The sequence below is a fragment of the Stenella coeruleoalba genome (genome assembly GCF_951394435.1).
Source record: "Stenella coeruleoalba genome assembly, chromosome: 14".
NCBI lineage: Eukaryota > Metazoa > Chordata > Mammalia > Artiodactyla > Delphinidae > Stenella > Stenella coeruleoalba.
Genome location: NC_137160.1, coordinates 60110018 through 60127171, shown reverse-complemented (window position 1 = coordinate 60127171; position 17154 = coordinate 60110018). Strand labels below are relative to the sequence as shown.

The 17154-nt window shown below is 40.7% G+C and overlaps 1 protein-coding gene across 1 annotated transcript in view; it reads left to right on the top strand.

Annotated features, from left to right (window-relative positions):
• The window catches only part of PPP4R1 (protein phosphatase 4 regulatory subunit 1), a 133025-nt gene that overhangs the window by 14442 nt on the left and 101429 nt on the right, over window positions 1-17154 (top strand). Inside the window, exons 2-3 of the mRNA XM_079941870.1 lie at window positions 12295-12345; window positions 14346-14514. The gene's annotated coding sequence lies outside the window, so the exon portion shown is untranslated. The remainder of the gene's footprint in view (window positions 1-12294; window positions 12346-14345; window positions 14515-17154) is intronic.

The following is a 17154-nucleotide window of genomic DNA, read 5'->3' as shown; positions in this document are numbered from 1 at the left end:
CATACTCTTACCATATGATCCAGTAATCGCACTCCTTAGTATTTACCCAAAAGAGTTGAAAACTTATATCCACACAAAAGTCTGTACACGGCTGTTCATAGCAGCTTTATTCATAATTGCCAAAACTTGGAAGCCACCAAGATGTCCTTCAGTAGGCAAATGAATAAACTGTGGTCCATCCAGACAGTGGAACATTATTCAGCACTAAAAAGAAATGCTATCAGGACTTCCCTGGAGGTCCAGTGGTTAAGACTCTGCGCTTCCAACGCAGGGGCACAGGTTCAATCCCTGGTCGGAGAACACGGTGTAGCCAAAAAAAAGCGCTATCAAGCCATGAAAATATATGGAGGAATCTTACATGCATATGACTAAGTGAAAGAAGCCAATCTGCAAAGGCTGCATAACGTATGATTCCAGCTACATGACGTTCTTGAAAAGGCAAAACTATGGAGACATTAAAAAAAAATCAGTGGTTTCCAGGGGTTAGGATAAAGGAGGAATTAATAGGCAGAGCACAGTGGATTTTTAGGGCAATTAAACTATTCTGTACTATACTGTAATGCTGGATAAATGTCATTATACATTTGTCAAAACCCAAACAACATGGGCTTCCCTGGTGGCGCAGTGGTTGAGAGTCCGCCTGCCGATGCAGGGGACACGGGTTCGTACCCCGGTCCGGGAAGATCCCACGTGCCGCGGAGCGGCTGGGCCCGGGAGCCGTGGCCGCCGAGCCTGCGCGTCCGGAGCCTGTGCTCCGCAACGGGAGAGGCCGCAGTGAGAGGCCCGCGTACCGCAAAAAAAAAAATTACTACATCATTAACATCTCTCCAACAATTTGCATGGATTTTTTTTTTAATAATCCAAGATCACCTTGAAATGAGGCAGATCTAAGCAGTTTTGTGTCACCTAATAGGAGCCAACTTGGAGCCAGCTTAGGCCAGAAAACGCTGGTAGTTAAGGGGAGATGCTGATGGAACAGTTTGGGGGATATCTCATAAGGTCGACAGGGGGAACACGAGGGACTCAGGAGGAACTGGACTTGGAAGAACAAAGTCAGCTGGACCTTCCTTCTTGCTTCTGTCGACCCCTGAAATTTTCCTGTTAGGTGATTGCCACACACAGAACAGGGCACCAAGAGCTGGGGACACTGAAATGAGCCCAAAGTACAGTGGCCTGCTCAGCCTCTGCCTCAGCCTGAGTCAGGTCACTGTGAAAAGAACCTAGGGAGACCTGGGTTTTCTGGACAGAGTTGAGGAGGGACGAGGAGCCAGAGAAAGGCATCCAGGAAACCCAGGGCAGACCCTCCAGAACCCAGAAGCATCATCAGCATGGAGGCGGGAAGAGAAGGGACATGTCTGACACTGGCCGTCACTCCCTCTGAAGACGAGGCAACCAGGAACAGGAATAAAGGAGGTGAAACAGTTAAATGTGGCTCCTGGGCCTCTCTTTTCCAGGAACTGACATAAATTCTGTTTGTCTGCCTACATGGAGTTGTGGTTAGAAACACATTTCTGAGGAATTGGTTTGGTTTCAATGTTTTCCATCATCTGGTAAAAACAGAACTATGCAAGCTGAGTATTCTAAGGCTTTTGTTTGGGTTTTGAAACAGGAACATTTTGAAATACTGAATATGTTATTTTTCATTTTATTATTTTACTTAAAAAGTTTCTTTTTAAGTGAAACCAACTTTTCAGCTACTAACATAAACACTGCAAGTAGTCTTCCTTTTTGCTCTAAAGCCAGTTTCAGATACTGCAATTGTAGAAGCAGGAAAGGAAAGGAAGGAGAGAGAGAGAGAGAGAGATACCACACCACAAATGAAGAGGACATTTGGGACAGTTATGCAAGTTTTTCTTGAATGTTCTAAGTGATCACTATTATCCTTTTTCTGCCTTTGGTTTTGGAGATCTTTTCACAAAAGGCAACCTACTGGGAGAGATCAGAATTTATGTGGAGCAGCTATCTGCATTTGATTTTTAATGTCTTTAAATAATGTGTGTGTCCAGATGCTTTCCTTGTTTATACATAAAAGAACCTTACTATATATGCTTTTTTATTTTCTTATTAGCATGTAGATTTAATATGGTTTCACTTACTGGATTCAGAGAGGAATACAGAAATTAACAAGGGGGTTCTAGATTTCTGCTTCTCGCCAAGATTAAGTAACAGGGACCAGATATATGGTCCTGCCTGAAACACCCCGCCCCCCCAAAAAAAAGAAACTGGATTTTTAAAAATATTTCAAGACACTGGCTGTTAATAACAAAGGACAGTGACTCCTAAGAGATGAGAAAGAAATGAGGTGATCCCTATGATTGCCCCACCCTGTGGAAACTGAGAGTTTCCAGACTGTGGTGCAGAGCAGGGAACACAGGCAAAGCCTGGTGCGTTCCCTGGATTGTGGGGACAGAGATGAGAGTCTGCGGAGAATAGGGCGACTGGAGCTCATAGGGCTGAGCACCAGACAAGGGAGCGCTTCAAAAAGAGAGAACCCTGGGATCTGCAGGGGGTCTCCCTCGAATAGTCAGCAAACACCCACCAACCAGCATGTCCATGTGAGGAAATCATCAGAGACCAGGTAAAGAACCACCTGAAAGGATTACAGGGAACAGTGTTTGGTGCTCACTCAGGGCTAGGAATAGTGCCTGTTCCCATCAGCCAGGCTGAAACCCTCCTCATTCATGGAACATTGGGTAGGGTCCTCAGAAAAGGGGAAAAATTAGACTAAACACTAGTCTGGTCCTGCCAAATTAGTCCAAAAAGCAAGATCTGAAAGGATTAGATTGTTTCAGAGTAACTTAACTGTGTTCCAGAACAAAGCTCAAAAGTATTTATGGGGATGGGAACATATGTATATATATAACTGATTCACTTTGTTATAAAGCAGAAACTAACACACCATTGTAAAGCAATTATACTCCAATAAAGATGTAAAAAAAAAAAAAGTATGGGAATACAAAATAGCCACACCCAGTAAAGAATTACTGACAACCAGTAAAGAATTACCAGTTAAGCAAAGAACCAGGAAAATAAAAGCTAAAAAGGAGGAGAAAAAACAATTAAAACTGACCCAGATCTGCCCCAGATGTTAAAATTAGAAGACAAGGACATTAAAATAGTTATTTCAGCTGTGTTATATATGTTCAAAAAATTAAGTAGAGACAAGGAAGATATCAAAAAGACCCAAATGAAACTTCTACGGATGAAAATTGCAATATCTGAAGCAAAAAATGCACTGAGTGGGATTAAAGGCAGATTAGATATTGGATAAGAAAATATTACTGAATTTGAAGACATAGCAATAGAAACTCTCAGAAATGAAACCCAGAGGAAGAGCATCATAAAAAGTGAACAGAGTGGGATGACTCCCAGGAAGGTAACCTGGGGACTCCATGGATCCACTGCTGAAACAACCATGACTAGTGAAAATTATTCTTTTCAATGACCATTTAAAGTCTCTGAAATATGTCTTAAGGGCATGCAGCAAATTAAGAAACACTTATTCAAGAAAATCCACTCTGTCTCAGCAAGAACAGTGAGAGCTTATGGCACCTGAGCCAGAACTGTTCCCTCCCTCCCCCTCAGCTCAGCCTGATGGATGCTCCAGTCTGAGCAGGTGTGGCCCAGAAGCTCCAGGTCAAGGTCTATGGCACCTCTCGGGGAGGGAAGCTTGCCAGCATTTCTCATCTCCTACCCCCAGTGCCATGTTACAAAGGCAAAGCTCCTGGTGAGTGCATCCAAGAGGTCAGAGGCTCCCTTCCTCTACCCCGTCCCCACTTCTAGGAAGGAGACTCTACTGATGCACGTGCACAGCAGGCAGAGAACACAGGGCCCCTGTTGCCCTGGCCTTTGTTTGCTCATAGGACAGAGATTTGGTGCCGAGAGGCAAGTTGAGAAGAGCAGAGGCTACCACCCCTGTCCAGTACCCTTGCGGGGCAAGCAGTCAGGCCATAAGGACAGAGAACTCTGAAACTCTCCCCAAAGGAACTGACTTTATTTGGAACACAGTGTGGGGAAGTTCAAGCTTAAGAATGCTCCTGAGAATAATGACGATTTTGGTGATAAGCGGTTAAGAGAAGGTTGGTAGCTGAGAGCAATAAGCTAAACTATATGCCAGCTAGTTTGCCAGAGAAGGGCTGAAGAAAGATATAAGAAGAACCCTCCTAGAGTCAGAACAAACCTCAAAAACTACCCCTGCAAAGGGGCCTGAATTTAGTTTGAGGAGCAGTGGAGCAATTAACCTACAGGCTACTGTGGAAAACAATAGAGCAATCAATTGCCAATCAGTAGAGCCTCAGAGCTGGTTATGAGTCCAACAGAGGCAGCAGCTTAATGAAAGATTAAGGAAAGAGACAGTCAAGGGAGTTTTGCTAACGCTACTGTGCACACGCCCAAAGCTGCACCCTCTGAACACTGATGTCGAAGCTTCACATTAGGAGAAGCAGACTTCACTAAAATAATACCACCAAGCCACTAAACAAATAAATAAGCAAACAGCAATAAAGTAAGCCTGGGGGTGGAGAGGCAACGGGAGCATTCAGTATCCAGCGTTGTCACAATTGTCACAATATCTACAAAGTCTGTTTTTTCAATAAAAAATTACAATACATGCAAAGAAACAGTGACGTATGGATTGTACACAGGGATAAAGCAGACAACAGAAACTACCTATGAGAAAGCCCAGATGTCAGACCTAATAGATAAAAACTTCATGGAAGTCATTATAAATATATTTTAAAAACTAAAGGGGGACTTCCCTGGTGGCACAGTGGTTAAGAATCTGCCTGCCAATGCAGGGGACATGGGTTCAAGCCCTAGTCCAGGAAGACCCCACATGCCGCAGAGCAACTAAGCCCATGTGCCACAACTCCTGAGCCTGCGTTCTAGAGCCCACAAACCACAACTACTGAGCCCACGTGCCACAACTACTGAAGCCTGCACACCTAGAGCCCGTGATCTGCCACAGAGAAGCCACTGCAATGAGAAGCCTGCGCACTGCAACGAAGAGTAGCCCCCACTCACCACAACTAGAGAAAGCCCACGCACAGCAATGAAGACCCAATGCAGCCAATAAATAAATAAATAAAAAGTCTAAAAAAAAAACACTAAAGGCAACCATGCTTAAAGAGGTAAAGGAAGGTGTGATGACACTCTCATCAAATAGAGAATATAAATAAAGAGAAATTAGTTTTTTAATTGATTTATGGGTTCAACGCAATCTCTATCAAAATCCCAGCTGGCTTCTTTGCAGAAATTAACATGGTGGACTCTAAAATTCATATGGAAATTCATACGAGATCAGGTACATTCAGAGTGGTCTGGCCATAGACTCATATGTAAATTCAAAGGACCCTAGAATAGCCAAAATAATTTTGGATAAAAAAAGAACAATTTTGGAGCAACTTCACTTCCCAATTTTAAAACTTACTTCTGTGCTACAGGAATTAAGACAGTGTGCACTGGCATAAGGATAGACTTCTACATCAGTGGATTAGAATTCAAAGACAGGAAATAAACTTTCATATTTATGGTCAACTGATTTTCAACAAAGGTGCTAAGAAAACTCAATGGGAAAAAATAGTCTTTTGCACAAACTGTCCTGAGAAAACTGTATACACATAAGAAAAGGATGAAATTGGACTCCTTCTTTATACCATACACAAAAATGTATCAAATATATCAAATGTATAATAAATGTATCAAAGTTTATCATACTCTTATATGTAAGAGCTAAAATTATAAAACTGTTAGAAGAAAATATAGGAGTAAATCTTTGTGACCTTGGATTAGACAATGGTTTCTACACCAATGCACATCGTAATCAAATTTGTCAAACCAGAAAAAAAGAGCAAAAGGTAAAAACAGCCAGAAGAAAAAAAAGACATATTCCAGGCAGAGCAACAAAGATAAAAACAGCATCAGATTACTTGTGGTAAGCAATGTGAGCAAGAAGAAAGTTGAGTAATGTGTAATACACTGAAAGAAAAAGTTATCAACCTAGAATTCTATACTCAGTGATAATACCTTTTAAAAATGAAGGTGAGAGGTTTCCCTGGTGGTGCAATGGTTGGGAATCTGCCTGCCAATGCAGGGGACACGGGTTTGGGCCCTGGTCTGGGAGGATCCCGCATGCTGCAGAGCAACTGGGCCCATGAGTCACAACTACTGAGCCTGCGCGTCTGGAGCCTGTGCTCCGCAACGGGAGAGGCCGCGACGGTGAGAGGCCCGCACACCGCGATGAAGAGTGGTCTCCGCTCACCGCAACTGGAGAGAGCCCTCGCACAGAAGCAAGGACCCAACACAGCCAAAAATAAATAAATTAATTAATTAAAATGAAGGTGAAATGAAGACATCCTTAGACAGACAAAAGCTGAAAGACATCATCATTAGCACATTTGCAGCACCAGAAATGATAAAGGAAGTCCTTCAAACAGAAGGAAAAGGATACCTGCTAGGCAAGACGTTTGTTAAAATGCAGATTCCTGGGCCCTCAACCCAAAGATTTTTGTCTCCATAGTTCCGTAGCATGGCTATTTTCATAATTTTTCTTATTTGTTTTAATATATAACACATGCACCTGCTAGAAAACAAAAATGGCACAAAATGTTGGTAATGGATACATGGGGGTTCACTGTACCATTCTCTCTACTTTTGTGTACTCTGAAATTTTCCATAACCTAAAAGTTTTTTTAGGTTAAAAAAAAAAATGACACCAGGTAGAAATTTGGATCCACACGAAGGAATAGAGTGCACCAGATATGGTTTATTACATGAGTAAATATGTATTTTTTTCTTTAAATATATTTTAAAGATAATTGGCTATTTAAACAAAAATAACAATGTAGTGCAGGAATCATAACATAGATGAAAGCAAAATGTATGACAACAGTGGCACAAGGATTCAGAGGGGAGAAATAGAAGTATACTATTATAATACTATATATGCAGTGGTATAGTATCACTTGAAGGTATATTGTGATAAGTTAAAGATGAATACTACAAACCCTAAACAACTACTTAAATAATACAACAAGAATTATAGGTAATAACCCAACAAAGGAGATAAAATGGGATCATCAGAAATACTCAATTAATCCAAAAGAAGGCAGAAGAGACAGAAAAAGGAACAAAGAAAATATGAGTCAAATAGTAAGATAGTCAGATAGTAAGATGATAAATTTAACCAAATCCTTTCAGTACTCACATTAAATAAAAATGGTCTAAACACCCTAATTCAAAATCAGATTTCAGATTAGATTAAAAAAACCAAACAAACAAGATTCAGCTACATGCAGGCTGGAACAAACACACTTTAAATATAAAAACACAAAGAGTTAAAAGTAAAATAATGGGGACTTCCCTGGTGGCATAGTGGTTAAGAATCCACCTGCCAATTCAGGGGACACAGGTTCAATCTCTGGTCCGGGAGGATCCCACATGCCACGGAGCAACTAAGCCCGTGTGCCCCAGCTACTGAGCCTGCACTCTAGAGCCTGCAAGCCACAACTGCTGAGCCCACAAGTCACAACTACTGAAGCCCACACGCCTAGAGCCTGTGCTCCACAACAAGAGAAGCGACCACAATGAGAGGCCCAGGCACCACAATGATGAGTGACTCCCACTCGCCGCAACTGGAGAAAGCCCGCATGCAGCAACAAAGACCCAACACAGCCAAAAACAAACAAACAAACAAATTAAAAAATAATAATAAATAAAAGTAAAATAATGGAAAAAGTTATGCTATGCTAATCAAAAGAAATGTGGAGCGGCTATAGTAATATCAGGCAAAGTAGATTTCAGAGCAAAGAATATTACCAGAGAAAAAGTTTATTTTATAATGATAAAGGGATCAATTCACAAAGAGGACAGAGTAATATTAAATGTTGAGGCACATAATAACAGAGTTGAAAGATAGATAAAGTAAAAACTGATAGAATTACAAGGAGAAATAGACAAGTCCACAGTTATAGTCAGAGATTCCAACAACCTTCTCTCAATAATTGGTAGAACAAGTAAACAGAAAATCAGTAAGGATACAGAAAACTTGAAAAACACAATCAACCAACCTGACATACTTAACTCATCACAGTCCACCTTCAGGAAGTAATACATCACACCCATTCATGATTAAAAACTCTTGGTTGGGGGCTTTCCTGGTGGCGCAGTGGTTGAGAGTCCGCCTGCCGATGCAGGGGACATGGGTTCGTGCCCCGGTCCAGGAAGATCCCACATGCCGCGGAGCGGCTGGGCCCTGTGAGCCATGGCCGCTGAGCCTGCGCGTCTGGAGCCTGTGCTCTGCAATGGGAGAGGCCACAACAGTGAGAGGCCCGCGTACCCCACCCCAAAAAAACAACCTCTTGGTTAACTAAGAATATAGGGAAATGTCCTCAGCCTAATAAAAGTCGTCTATAAAAAGCTACAGCTGACATCATACTTAACGGTGAAAAACTGAAGTCTTTCCTCCTAAGATTAGGAATGAAACAAGGATTTATGCTTTTACAACTTCTGGTCAATAAGTATATTGAGATTCAAGCCAGTGTGATAAAAGGAAAATATAAAAATAAACATAGGTGGATTGGAAGGGAACAAGTAAAACTTTTTCTTTACAGATAACTTGATCATCTATGTAGAAAATTAGAAGGAATCTGCTAGAACTAATAAGTTTAGCAAGGTTGCAAGATGCAAGATCAATACTTAAAAATCAGTTGTAGGGACTTCCCTGGTGGCAAAGTGGTTAAGAATCTGCCTGCCACTGCAAGGGACACGGGTTTGAGCCCTGGGCCAGGAAGACCCCAAGTGCCGCAGAGCAGCTAAGCCCGTGCGCCACAACTACTGAGCCTGTGCTCTAGAGCCTGTGAGGCACAACTACTGAAGCCCGCGCGCCTAGAGCCCATGCTCTGCAACAAGAGAAGCCACAGCAATGAGAAGCCCACGCACCGCAACAGAGTAGCCCCCACTCGCTGCAACTAGAGAAAGCCCGTGCACAGCAACCGAAGACCCAACGGAGCTAAAAATTAAGTAAATAAATTTATTTTTTTAAAAAAACAGTTATATTTCTACGTACTAGCAACAATCAGAAATTGAAAATCTAAAATACCATTTACAGTAACATCAAAAATTACAAAATTCTTAAGTATAAATCTGACAAAAGACGTGCAAGATCTGTAAGTTACAAAACGTTGCTGAGAGAAATTAAATAAGACCAAAATAAATGGAGAGAGAGATTTTGTTCATTTGCTGGAAGAGTCAATATTGTTAAGATGCCAACCCTCCCCAAATTGATTTGTAGATTCAACATAATCCCAGTCAAAATCCCAGCACATTTTGTGGTAGAAATTGACAAGCTGCTTCTAAAATTCACATGGAAATACAAAGAATGTATGTAGCCAAAACAACTTTGAAAAAGAAAAAGAAAGTTGGAGGCCTAATGTTACTTGATTTGAAGACTTCTTTTATAGCTATGGCAACCAAAACAGCAAAGTATTGGCATAAACATAGTTCAGTAGAACTAAATAGTGTCCAGAAATAGACCCACATATGTATAAGCACAACTGATTTTTGACAAAGATACAAAGGCAATTCAGAGAAGAAAATAATCTTTTCAATGTACTGAAACAATTGGATATCCACATTTTTAAAACAAGAGCTTTGTTTCATACTTCATACCCCATACAAAAATTTACTCAAAATGGGTCATAGACCTAAATGTAAAACCTAGAATTATTAAACTTCTAGGAACAAATGGAAGAAAACTTTGTGACCTTAAGGTAAAGGTTTTTTTTTAATACAACACCTAAGTCATGGCCTACTAAAGAAAAAATTGATAAATTAGATTTTTGCAAAAGTAAAAATTTCCACTCTTCAAAAGACAATGTTAAGCAAATGAAAAGACAAGCCACGACTGGGAGAGAATATTTGCAATCATGAATTTGATAAATGACTTGTATATAGCTCCTATAAAGAACTTTTAAAACAATGATAAAACAAACAATTTTAGCATGGGCAAAAGATCGGAATAAACATTCATCAAAGAAGATATGAATAGCAAATAAGCACAAGAAAAGATATTCAACATCATTACACATTAGGAGAATGCAAATTAAAACCCCAATAAGATACCACTACCTACCTATTCAAATAACTAAGATTAAGATGTGGAGGAACAGGAACTCTCATATCCTGATGGTGGGAATGTAAAATGGTACAGCTCCTTTGGAAAAGAGTTTTGCAGTCTCTTAAAAACTTAAACATTCACCTGTCATATGATACAAACATTCCACTCAGGTGTTAACTGAGAGGAATAAAAACATATATTCATAGCGTTGCCCCAAACTGAAAACAACCCAAAGCTCATCAGCGGGTGACTGGGTAAAAAAATTATGGTTGTGGTATTCTGATTTATAATGAGAAATATATACTTGGTCTTCATCCCTGTTCCTGGCACAGAGCTCCTAAAACCCTTGAATTTCTTAAGTGATAAGAGGTGTACAGGTGTCTTTCATTATTCATCACAAGCCCCTTTCAACCACATTTGAGTTTATTAGTGAGATGATTTTTGGAAAGCTTCTAGATAACCAACCCCAGAATGGGGCTTGTTCCCTGGGGAACCAACCCTGTGATTAGAGGGTTGAAACTTTTATCCATACCCCACGCTGCACACCTGGGGAGCTGAGAGGGGCCGAGGTTGATTTAATCACCAAAGGCCAATGAATTAATCAAGCAGGCCTAGGTAATGAAATCTTCATAAAAACCCCAAAGAACAGGGTTCCTCAGAGCTCTGGGCTGGTGAACACATGGAGGAGCTTGACAGTGGTGAGCCTGCAGAGGGCATGGAGGCTCTTTGCCCTTCCGGAGATCTCCCTGTGCATCTCTTCCATCCATCCAGACGTTCATTTTCATCCTTTGAGACATACTTTGTGATACATTGGCAATAGGAAGTAAAGTATTTCCCTGAGTTTTATGAGCCATTCTAGCCAATGATCAAACCCGAGGAGGGGAACGTGGGAACCTCTGATATGCAGCCAGTTGGTCAGAAGCACAGGTGTACTGACATGGAGGCAGTCTTGTGAGAATGAGCCCTTGGCCTACGGGATCCGAATGTCTCTCCACGTAGATAAGCGTCAGAATTGGGTAAATTGCAGGACACCAGCTGGTGTCAGGGAAGCACTTGGCGTGAGAACACCCCACACGTTTGGTGACCAGAGTGTCAGAAGTGAAGCAGCACGGAGAGGACAGAAGTATTCTGGGCGTAGAACTGCTGAGAGACACAGGAGAGGTTTTCCTGTTCCGTGGTACATCTGCCCCTTCCCCGTCCCTTCCGCCCCAAATACAAGCTACCAAGGTTGGTTATTCATCCGATGTAAACACGAAGGCACAGGCCCTGTCCACTCATGCTATAAACCCACTGCAAACTCTTTTGGAGCTTCATTTATGTGGAAAAAGAGGATATTCAAACAGCATCAGGCTGAGCCACGCTGGGTGACCAGTTTGAAGGGCAGAAGTTGGGAGTCAAAACCTACTTCAAGTCCCCCAGGCCAGTCTTCACTTCTCATCATGTCAGGATAGGACCTGTATCCTTTTCTAGCATCCAACATTCCCTTTCTCAGCTGGAATCCATTTCCCCACACATTTTCAATAGACCTGGGCCTCATCTATGATCTTTGAAGAAGAAAAGTCCGCTGATCTTTGGTCCAGCCGATGGCTTTCAGGTGCTCTCTGCCAGATGCATATTGAAAGGTCACCAGTAGGTCCCCAACGTAAAAACCCCATCACCTTGATATTGAAATTCTCTCGCTGACCTGATGTTGTGAGAAGTAAATATAATGGACCAGGAAGTAATTTACTTAACACTTTGGTTTAAAATAAGTTTGCTGCTTTGAGTTGTTTTAAGAGAAGTCATGGAGGTGGTGTTGAGTGGAGGAAACAGACAGTGGTCCAGGGAGGGCTCCCAGTGCTCTGTCATCTTCACAGCATCTCCCCAGCAGTTAACCCACAACATGGGGGGTTTGGCATGGAAAGTTGACCTTTTTCTCAATATTATATTGAATTATAATTATTATGAAATATTATAGAAATTGAATTAAACCTATGCCATTTTCATGATGTGCCAGTAGGTATGATATCTAAGTAAAACCTGTGGGTTAACTGTGAGATACTGCTCTGCTTCAGCCGGTCTGCTCTCTGTAGACATTGCTTAGGTAGAAATGCTGTAGCCGCCCATCCATTTCGTAAGTTAAACGTACCTAAAATTCTGTAATCCAAGACTGCTCTATTTTCTTTACCATCTAATTCTAGGAACCCAGGGACACCATGACTGTTTAAGTGTGGAAGATTCAGGATGTGCAGGTATCTGTTAAAAGTTTTAAAAATCTAAGCCTACACTTACTGTGATACACCAGTTACTGCATTAAGCACTTTATATATGTTATCACCCTTAATACTCACATAATAGTATCTACCGGTGCTATGATTGTCCTGGTTTTTCAGATGAGAAAATGAGATATTACGGAAAGAACAGAGGCCGGGAGATCTGAGACTGGAACCCCTTCTTCCCCGAGCTCCCCATGTCCTTGGACGGCCCACTGGCTCTGTGCTTGCAAAGGGCTTGGACCAGCCTCTGGGTGATTTCTAACCTCTAACACTAGACAGCAGTGACTCTAAACGAACAGCCCTTGTAGGTCCACTATGCTTGTGTGGAGCAGTGTAAAGGAATCTCCTGTGTTATAGAAACTCAGAGATGAAAGGAACATCTTTTACTGCCTTCTGAGCTTCTCGAGTAGGGAATTTCATTTCTGGTTGACGTCCATTTACTACACATAAGAGAGATGGTTAAATTGAGGAAGCATATGCTAAAAATAAGTAGTTACATAGAAGCAAGAGCGTGCCATTTGGTTGCCACGTTCCTATTGTCAGTATCCACTTACCTCTTCTTGATTGCTAGAAAACCAGTGACCTGTTGACCCTCAGGCCTCTTAATGCACAAGGGCATGGTTTCAGAGGCAGTGCCGGTCTGAAGACGCCAGTGAGAAAGCGATGACCCAGGCTTCTCAGGCCAACACATGTATATTATTAACTGCAATTCTAAGAACTCTGTTACTCCATTAAAGATAGAGAAGCCGTAGCTGGGGAAGCCATCCAGGTGACTATAAACGGAGCCAGAGAAAAGTCAGGGCCTGCCAGTTCAGGGTTAGAATTTCCAGAGAAGCATTCCTGTGAATCTGATAGTATTTACATGCTGGGGTGATTTCTATTTCCCTACAAAAAGGATATTTTTATTTTCCTCTTGTCTAGTATCTAACTCAGAACATAGCAGGCATTAAAAATTATTCAGTGAAGGAATGAAAGAGACACTTTTCCTTTACATTGAAACAGGTATTTCTCATACACAATCACTTTTTCTTCTAATTTCTTTTTCTCTAAGGAGTGCAAAGGAAGGAAATCATAAAGTCAAAAGCAAAAATGAATAAATTAAAACATAAAATAATACACTTGATAGACAAATCCAAAGCTTTGAAAGAAACAGACAATTTGTGGACAGATGCAAACAAAAAAAAGGTGATTCAACACCATTTCATTTGGAAAGAATGAGGGAGTGTAACCACAGTTAACATGTAAGATTTGTGTAAAAAATGTTAATGTGTGTGGAATAATTTCCTAAGAAAACATAAATGATCAAAACAGGTGTAACCAATAAAAATATTAACAGGATTATTTAAAAGTTAAGTAGTTGATTCTAAATTTTGTAGGAAAGATAAACAAATTGCCAGGAAAAATCTGAAATATAAAAAAAAATAAGACGAGGGGGACTTGTCAGATATTAAAAAATATTAGAAAGCTATAGTGATTAAAATTGTGTAGAACTGACACTTGAATAGAGACCTCAATGGGCTAGAATATCGTGAAGTCCAGACTAGACTCAAAGAAACATGAAAATTTAGTATAAGAAACAAGTGGTATTTCAAATCATGGAAGAGAGATGTTTTATCCAACATATAATGTTGGGTATAAAAACAATCACATAGAAATCTTAAATTATATTGATATTGATAGCAATAATGTTAGTATTGTTGTCTTGAAATTAGTTCATATAGATAGTAGTACATATATACATACATGCATATATGCATAAATACACGTATGCGTGTATGCATAGATATGCATATACTCATGTATACATACATACATATGATGTGTTTATACATGTGTACCAGTCAGGAACCAATAGAAGAAGCCAAACCCCTAGAAATGCCACGGAATAAAGGACTCATATGCAAAGCTTTGACCTTGCCCAGCTGTGGAGCGGGCTAATAAGTCTCATCTGCTCTTTATTCTGCACCTTCATTAAGCCTGAAGTCACAGCACCGTGGCCGGGAAGGAAAGGCTCATGTGAAATGGGCGGCAGCAGGGACTTCTCCCCACTCTCTCCTCACACCCGGCCCAGAATTTGGAGAAGCTGAAGGACAAGATCCCACAGTATCGGAGGACTCTGCACCCAGATGCTCCCCACACCAACAGGTGAGCAGCAGACCCACAAAATGTGCTTGAGCTCCAGCAGGGCACAGCCTACACTGGCTTTCAGAGGAAGCACGGCTACTTCAGAATCTCTCACGAATATCTCTTATGCCAACCCTAAGCAGAGATCTTCCGGGAAGGGAATTCTGAAGAATGTAGTTCTGCTTAGCCAAGCTGACATATTATTAAGCAACCACTGTATTCATACCCCCCCACACACACACACTATAAATGTATATATCTATATGAAGTAATTATGTTAATTTTATTAGGATCCAAGCTATTCAACGTAAGAAGAAGAAGATACAAATATAAAATCAAGAAGTTAAGTCCATGAGATATTTAATTTAAATGGAAAAATAAGTATGAACTCGGGACTTCCCTGGTGGCCCAACAGTTAAGACTCTGCACTCCCAACGCAGGGGGGCCCATGTTTGATCCCTGGTCAGTGAACTAAATCCCGCATGCCCCAACTAAGACCTGGCGCAGCCAAATAAATAAATATATATACATTTTTTTAAAAATATGAACTCATGATGTATTTTTCTTTTTCAAAAATAAATTAATATGCTTTTCCTAGCTCCAAACTGAAAAGGCCGGAAGCAATGACAACAGTAGCATGAGTACACCTGGCATCCACTGTGTGGTCTCTAAAGACCATCCAATATATAATATTGGGTATAAAAACAATCACTAAAAGGAACCAGGGTTTCTTGGAGAAATGGCTCTTTACAGGTCCAGGGCAGGAAAAGTACAAGATGAGCCTCAAATATCTTATTTCAGAAAGCAAGGAAGCCATCAGAGACTTCGTGGTTAATGTCTCAGGACACAAGAACCAACTGGAAGGGAAGATTGAAACACTGAATATATAAAAACTCATTAGTTCATCCTGATACTAAAAGAGGGGGAAAACACTCAACATCTCATTGGATACCTCTGGGGAAAAAATGAACAAGTTTTTGGAGAACTATCTCCAAAAAAATTACGTTAATCTGAGCTTTGGAAAAGATGGAAAATGTCACAATTTGTTTTATGAGGGTATCCTGACACTAATATGAAAATCTGGCAAAACAACCCAGAAAAGTCAACTACCATCAAATGTCATTTGTGATAGAACCAAAGCCTTAATAAAATATGGACAAAAGGAACACAGTCACAGGAGAACACTAATAGAAAGGCAATCATTCTTAGAAACCCTCCCAGATTTTGAGATCATGAAAACAATTCTTCCATGATTTCTTTCAGTGGTTTTTGTTTTGGTTTTCGTAATTGAGGCTTATTTATCCAAGTGTAGGATGTGAGGTATGTTACCCAGTTTTCCCAGTGTCATTTTTATCGTGAAAATATTCAAACATCCACAAAAGTTGATTTTACATCCAGAATAAAGTGACTTCCTGTCATCAGCTTTAGCAATTGTAAATATTTGAACTGTTTTTTTTCTTTTGGCCCCACTGTGCAGCTTGCAGGATCTTAGTTCCCCAACCAGGGATCGAACCCATGCCCCCTGCAGTGGAAGCGTGGAGTCTTAACTACTGGACCACAGAGAAGTCCCTGAACAATCTTGTTGTATCTATACCCCTCCCATCCATCTCCCCCAACTCAACTATTTTATAGTCACTCCAGAAAACATAACATTTCTCCAGAAATACCTTGGATGTACTCTTAAGAGATGAAAATTATTCTTCTTCTGCTACTCCTTCTCCTTCCCCTTCCCGTTCCCCTTCTTCTTCTTCTCCTCTAACATAACCACAATATATTATGTTCTCTTTAAAAAAAAAAAAGATGCTTTAATATTATCAAATACAGTGTCAGTATTTAAATTTCCCCAACTGTCATACAAATGTCTTTTTACAATCAGTTTGTTCAAATCAGGATTCAAACTAGGTCCATACAGTGCATTTGATTCATGAGTCTCAAGGCTCTTCAGTTTTTAACGACTTAACTTTCTTCTCCTTTTTATTCATGCCATTTATTTGTTGAAGACGTTGGGACAATTTTCTTATAGAATTTCTCACAATCTGATTTTGGTTGATTGAATCCTCCTTGGTCATTTAATATATGCCCCATATTTCCTGTAAACTGGCACTTAAATCCAGAAGTTTGTTGATATTCAGGTTCAATTTGGTTGGGAGCAAAAATACATCAAAGGTGGGGCTGCCCATTTCCTACTGCATCTCATGAAGAAGAGCCTTCAGTTCTGGTTGTCCTGCTTTTAGTCACATCGAGATCGAGACTGATCAGTGGTTCAGGGGTGGCCAGCCTGACTGTCCCACAGAATGTTCCCCATCAACTGTGCACCTACCGGCTTTAGAGGCCATTCTTCTTTACCTTCATCTGTTGCTTCATTAGAGGAGAAATGTGATGATTTTCTAATTCTGTTTTTCCCCCGGCAATCATTAACTCTGATCCTTCTATAAAGAACTTCTCCCATCAATTGTTGTTTACTCTGAGTCAGGGAGGCAGGAAAAATGCTTGAGCCTTTCCCTTGATGTCCCAACTTTAGAAATAACAAACGAGTGTCATAACAAATTTGGGGCCATCTCACTCCCTGTTCTCTCTTTCCTGTCCCCTCCTCATGAAGTCGACTTTTATTTATCTTTTAGAGGAATTCCTGCGGGAGTCTGTCCCCCACCTTATGCTTTC